This window comes from Chelonoidis abingdonii, chromosome 1 (assembly GCF_003597395.2).
Source record: "Chelonoidis abingdonii isolate Lonesome George chromosome 1, CheloAbing_2.0, whole genome shotgun sequence".
NCBI lineage: Eukaryota > Metazoa > Chordata > Testudines > Testudinidae > Chelonoidis > Chelonoidis abingdonii.
Window position 1 is genome coordinate 197,679,196 of NC_133769.1, and position 6,306 is coordinate 197,685,501.

The 6,306-nt window shown below is 39.8% G+C and overlaps 1 pseudogene; it reads right to left on the reverse strand.

Moving 5' to 3' along the window:
- Window positions 1–3,716: 3,716 nt before the first annotated feature.
- LOC116822261 (U5 spliceosomal RNA) lies at window positions 3,717–3,838 on the reverse strand (annotated as a pseudogene).
- Between the last annotated feature and the right edge of the window lie 2,468 nt (window positions 3,839–6,306).

Below are 6,306 nucleotides of genomic sequence, written 5' to 3' on the forward strand. Positions count from 1 at the left end.
CCAGTCCTCAGGGTACCGAGGATCAGGCGGTCCGATCCAGTCCTCCACAGGCCGAGCGTCAGAGGGCTCCTCCAGCTGCTCTCGTTACTGGCCCCAGGGGAGGTCAGGCCAGTACCCCTCTGGATACCAGGCGCGGGGTAAGCCGGGCCCAGCGGGAGCTCGGGCCTCAGCGTCTGCCTTCTCTGGCAGCCTCCTCCTAACTGAGGGCTGGGGCCTGGCTTTTGTACTTCCTGTCCTGCCCCTTGACTTCCGGGGGGCGGGGATAGGCGGCCGGGCCTCCGCCCGGGGCCGCAGTTTTTCTGGCCTATTCCCTTCACGAGCGTGGGGGAGGGGGGGCCCCTCGCTACACAGATATTCTCCCTTCAGTAACTACAGTCTGGAAATGGAATAGGATTAACTGGGAAAGGAAACTTACCATGTGATTATGTGGGACACCTAAAAGATCAGTACATCATCAAGGCTCTCTTTCATCCTGTATCAAATACACATTCATTTGAAACACAGTTCCTTCGCTATCTAGGTTCTCATTTGAGTAATTTGAAAATTAGTGAAAACTTTTGAGAAAAAATGTCATCCACATTTTGAATTTTTGAAAACTGACCTGTTCTATAATCTGGCCTGACGTGACAATTGTTTTCCCAAACAAATTTCAATAATTTGTGTCAAAATTTCATAAAAGTCAGGGTGGCTTTTTTTGACACCTGCTACTATTATACTGGAGTGCATTCTGAGAGAGAATCAGAGAGAGCAGGAACAGTCATCTGATTTTAGAGAGATGTATAAATCATTTATGGAAGGATAACACAATGGGTATGTTTACAGTATCGAAACAGGCATCTGATGGGGAGACAGGCCTTAATTATATACATAAGAAGGCACATGTGTGGTTATTGTGCCTTGTTTCAGATGCTTTTTGTTCCTTTTTAACAGCTTTATACTTGTGTTACACTTTAATATAAAACAGGGCATTTCAAAGTCGGCTACTTCAGAATGTGAGGTTTTCTTTAATTAAGAAAATAATTTAAAGTATCTTAAAATATTCATTTAAATGAGTTATTTACATTTGAAATAAACCAAAAAAGGCTAGAAAAGAGCAAGTCTGCTGCTGCATCCGTCACTCATTCCATTGTACCTCAATTGCAGCACCTGGGCCTGATTTTTAGGTGGCTGAGCACGTATTGCTCTCCTTAAAATCAAGAGCTATGGAGTGCTCTGAATCTATCAGGCGTCTCATGTCTAGTACAGAATATTTCACACTATTCTGAGATGCTATTCTAGGCATAGCAAAGTGAATCAGAGACAGGGTATTAACTTTGCTAGAGAAAGTCTTTGCTTAAAACTTTAATATTATTTTAACTTATTAAAAAAAAAAACAACAATAACCATGGCATTGCACAGTATATAGAGCTGGGTAAGTGTGGCAAAAGACTTAATGGAAAGAATGTGCCTCACTTCTCACCTGTCCTGCCTAAAATGCACTAGCAAATGAATGACTGACATTTGACACCGTTTCAAAGGAATGCTTCTCTTCTCATATAAACCCAGGCTTTATTTCGATATTCTCCTTAATTCCAACATCCAAAAGGCATCACTTGGCAGAGCAGAATCTGCGAAGGATTGAGACTGAAATATCGTAGCCAGCACACGTGTGACACCTTCTTTTGATGTTATAATAAAAAAAATCGTATTCATAAGGAAGTCAGTTAAGGACTTAAGACTCAGTTCTACGTGCGTGACCTCAATTCCCAATGAGGGCAATGAAACTGAGGGTACTCGGGTTCTCAGGAGTGCTCTGCATCTTTTTGGAATCCAAGGCTGTAGCTCCAACCCTGCAAAGATCTGAGTGCATCCAACTTCCACAAATGTCAGCAGAACAGACGGCACACAGCACCACTCAGGACTGCCCAGCAGCCCAACACCTTGCAAGACTGGACCTTTAAATATTTATTTAATTCAAACTGAAACTATCATAAGCATTGATGTTGTTCATATTTAGTGTCTAAATTTCCAGTTCATAACTGTGGATTGCAAACAGATCCAATTTCCGTAGAAAAGGCTCTGTCCTACACCAGGACTTTCATTTGACTTGGAATGCCTTTCTCGAGTGCCGAAAAAAATAGCATCTAGCAAATGCATCTAAGATATCCCCAAAATGTTATAAGCTGTGATGCCTCTGCATGTCATTGCAATGTTACTTATTGTGACTGACTGCATCCCTGTATTCACATGCTACACACCACTGTAGTAATCTTTGTACAAAATATGCCTTGTGAGATATCATTTAAAAACTAATAACATGCTGGTCTATAATATCATAAGGCAATGTGTGTGGCAACATTATACGTAAAGTTAAGAACATAAGCTTAAATCATGACTGAAATATGTTTACCAGACAAGTCTAGGGAGCAGGTATACCTGTTCCTTAAAGACAAAGGACATGCTGACACTTCTAGCCAGCTTTCATCAAAGTTGATTGGCAATCACCACTCAAGTGGCCATTCTTTGGTAGTGAAGTGAGGCACGAACAAATTGATTTGCATTTTAACATATGCAAACAACATGGAACCTTTTATCAGGATATCCACTCATGTCTCCATCGTCACAGCTGGAAGGAACCTTTTCCGGGGTAACACTCAGGAATATGTATTTCAAAGGGTGACTGGACTATAAAAAGGACAGGGAAAACACTCCAGGGATTCTGTCTCTTGCTCTCTCTCTCTCTCACTCAACCTCACCTGAGAAAACAAAGGAACCAGCCTTTGGTCTTTGGGAGGGGTTCTGGCCTGACAATTTGGTCATCCCTGTTGCTGGGAGCATTTGGTAAACATTTTACCTTGAACTAAGTCTAGTTACTAGAAAGTGCTTTGTCTTTATTTCTCTTGTAATCATTTCTGACTTTAATACCTTGTACTTATACTCACTTAAAATCTCTATTTGTAGTTAAATATATTTGTTTTAATTAAAACTGAAACTAGTATAAGCATTGATTTTGCTCAAATTTTGTGTCTAAATTTCCAGGTCATAACTGTGGATTTGATTTAAAAAATCAGTGCTGTCTTTAAACTGAATTAACTACAGTTAAAGTAGCAAACTATTGTACATTGACCCTTAAAAAGATCTGAACTGTCCAGGAGAGGGTTGGCCAGTGCAGAGCACACTTTTTAGGGGGAGGAGGGATCAGGAGTAGGAGTGTGTTGAGATCACTCTGCAAGTGATTATCAAGACAGGTGGAAGCCAGAGTGTGACAGGAATTCCTTGCAGGCTGCAGCTATACACAGACGCTCAGGGTCTGACCTATATGTTCTTTGGTTGTTTGTAAGAGTCCCAGGATGGGAGCTCCAGCAGCAAAGTGTTGTGAGGCACCTCAGGTTGCAGGGCAGGTGGTTACACAACCCTCACTAGTCTGGATTGCATCCCAGAATGTGATATTCATAAGGCTGGTCAAAAAAATTCCATCAACATTTTTTTGATGAAAGTTTAGGATTTCAGTTAATTGGAAAATACCTGCTTTTCTCAAAAAAATGTCACTGGAAAACAGAAAATCAGAAAGTCAAAATTTTTCAGCCAAAATCTCAATATTTTTACTTTTCAGCAGTTTTTGGATAAATATTTTGATTTTCAATTTTCATTTTTTAAACAAAAATGAATTTGTTTTTATTTTTGTCAAAGTTTTCAGTGAGGAAAAAACTTGTAGCTCAGTGGACTCATAATTGGACCATATCAATCACCCTCATTTCAGCAATATTGAAGTATTTAGTGGGAAATTAAACGTTCCTCTCCACGGAAATCTTTAGTAAAAGGCGAAAGATTTATACGAACTGAAGAGAAAGCAACTAAACAAGGGTTAGATTCAAATCAACCACAGATCTTAAATCCAACCCTATGAAAAAGTTTTGTAACTCTCCTGGCTATCCCTGCCCTGCAAATGATACTCCCTGCACGTATACCCCATGGTAGGCCCTAAAATACTCTGGTGATGGCACCCTCTTGAGGATCAAAACTTTGTACATCCGTTAGCTCCTACAAAACCCGTAGCCCAGAATTCAGTAGTACTTAAGCACATGCTTAAGTGTTGACCTGAATGAGGGGCCAAACCATTAATGTTGAACAATTCTATGGCATCATAATTTCATGTAGCTCTTTACAGAGATTGAGAAAAGCCATGTACCTTGCCACAAAGACCTTGTGATCTAAATTAGATAGGCAAAGAACTTGAAGCTGGCAAATCAAGGGTGCAGGAAAAGAAGCAAAGAGGGTTAAAACCAGAGAGACCTTCATGTTTTGTGTGATTCCTCAGCTGCAGAATTGGCCACGGGGTTCACTGATCTACACAACTGCAGTGCAGAATGTGCTGAATTTGTATACGAGCACAGCAGTGGAAAATCAAATCCTAAGTTCTTACTCACATGACCAAGGGGCCAGAGGATCTGGCTCAGTGTTGGCTAAAACCTTTAATTGCAATGATATCTCTTGTATTATTAAACCTGTTGTATTTTTTTGAACATATGCCACAAAACAGTTACTAGCCTATGAAATATTATCATAATTACAGCTAAATTACTTAGCAAGGTACATATGTGTAATGCACTAGCCTTGTTCTATTTTACTGTGCTGTTTCTAGAGCGAGTTGGACAAATTCTTATGAAACAATGTTCAGTTGGAATTTGCTGATTTGGAGAAATTGAAATGTTTTGCAGATACAGTTCTATTTCTCCAGAGTTTCAGGCAGGGTTCAAGTTTCCATCAGAAACCTGCCTGCTTCCTGCCAAGTTACCCATCCAGCTCCACAAGACCCTGAGTAGTGGGATGCTGGTGAGTTCATGGCTTCCAGGGTCTGTGGATTCAGAGTTCGAGTTCCACTCCCTTTCATAGAGAATGTTGAAATTTTTGGGTTTTGTTCCCAATTAGAGTGAAGCCATGTTTTGAACTACTGAAATCCTCCACAAAAAGGAATTACCTTTTTCTGCCCAGTTCTAGTTGGTTCATTTACTAACTAATTTGCCAAATGCAATCTCTCAACAATGGGTCATTAGAGTGATCTGGTATGTTTGAAAATGGTGCAGAGCAATGCAACCAATAAGCCATTTTCCTTGCTTCTACCTCTCTTCTATTTGGAATTTCTGTTTCTTTCCCCACTCTTCCCATCTCTAAATGTTTTGTCTTGTTACTTCTTGTCTTTTCCTTCTATTTCTCGTGTAGCATTCTGCACAAGGCTACACCTTTCACTGGTGTGGTGAAGGTCTCAACCAATACCAACCATTGTTCTGGCACTATTTACTGGCTCAAGAACCATGGTTATATAGAACTTGGTATTCCAAGATTTCTCTTCCCAAAGAAGTAACTGCTCCCCAAAAGTGACATTTAGTCTGATGAAGATGATGTTTGGAAACTGTTTATGTATTGCTGTACTAATTCACTGTCTAATCAATGACACAGAACATTAAATAAGTCTTTTGGAATGTAGGGAAGTTTATGCATCAATTCCTTAGCACATTTGGTCCCTGTGCTGGTCTGTATTTCTGTGCCTTCTTAAAGGAATTCATGAAAAGTTTTCAGAAATGTCAATGAAATGGATCTGTTGTTCTCTTTTAAATCAGATTAGCTGAGTTTTTCTAATTTTTATTTTAGGGGATGGGAATCAGTCTCTTAAACAACTTCCTTCCTTGCCAATAAACCTCTTGCACTTTCTTGCCTCACCCTGACCTTTGTAAATAAGGGTGTATTTTAAAATCTTTTTGGGCTTACAGATTTGATCGTTTTAAAGCTCTCTTATTAACCCTTTTCATCTCTCAGTGTCATTGACCTATTGAAAAGGCAGGTGATTTATTTAAAAAAAAAAGTGTAGATATGAAATCCACTTCAAAATTTATGCAGACATACTAGATTTTATGCTGATATCAATAGGAATTGACAGCACTTAGCACCATGCAGTATCTTCTCCTTAGTGTCCAATACTGAACTTATCACTTCCATTACAGGTGCGAGGCTTAATCCTGATCTCACTTCTGTTGATGATTCTCTTGACTAATGCCAATGTGATTGAGATGGCGATCAGGTCTTTGAACTCCATAGGTTGAAAATTAGAGGCGCTAGGTAAAGTAGTATCAGATTCCCTTACACGCTTTGGTATTGCCAACATTTTAAAATCATGAGTTGTGGTCACAAAAACCATGAGATGTTTGCAAACTCTCATAATTTTTAAGCCAAACAATACATTTCTTTTTATTTGCCTTCTGACTTTTGAGCCACCTAGGTGCACTTGTGTCATGTGTTGAAGCTTTTCCCCAACCGTGAGGGCAGAGCACT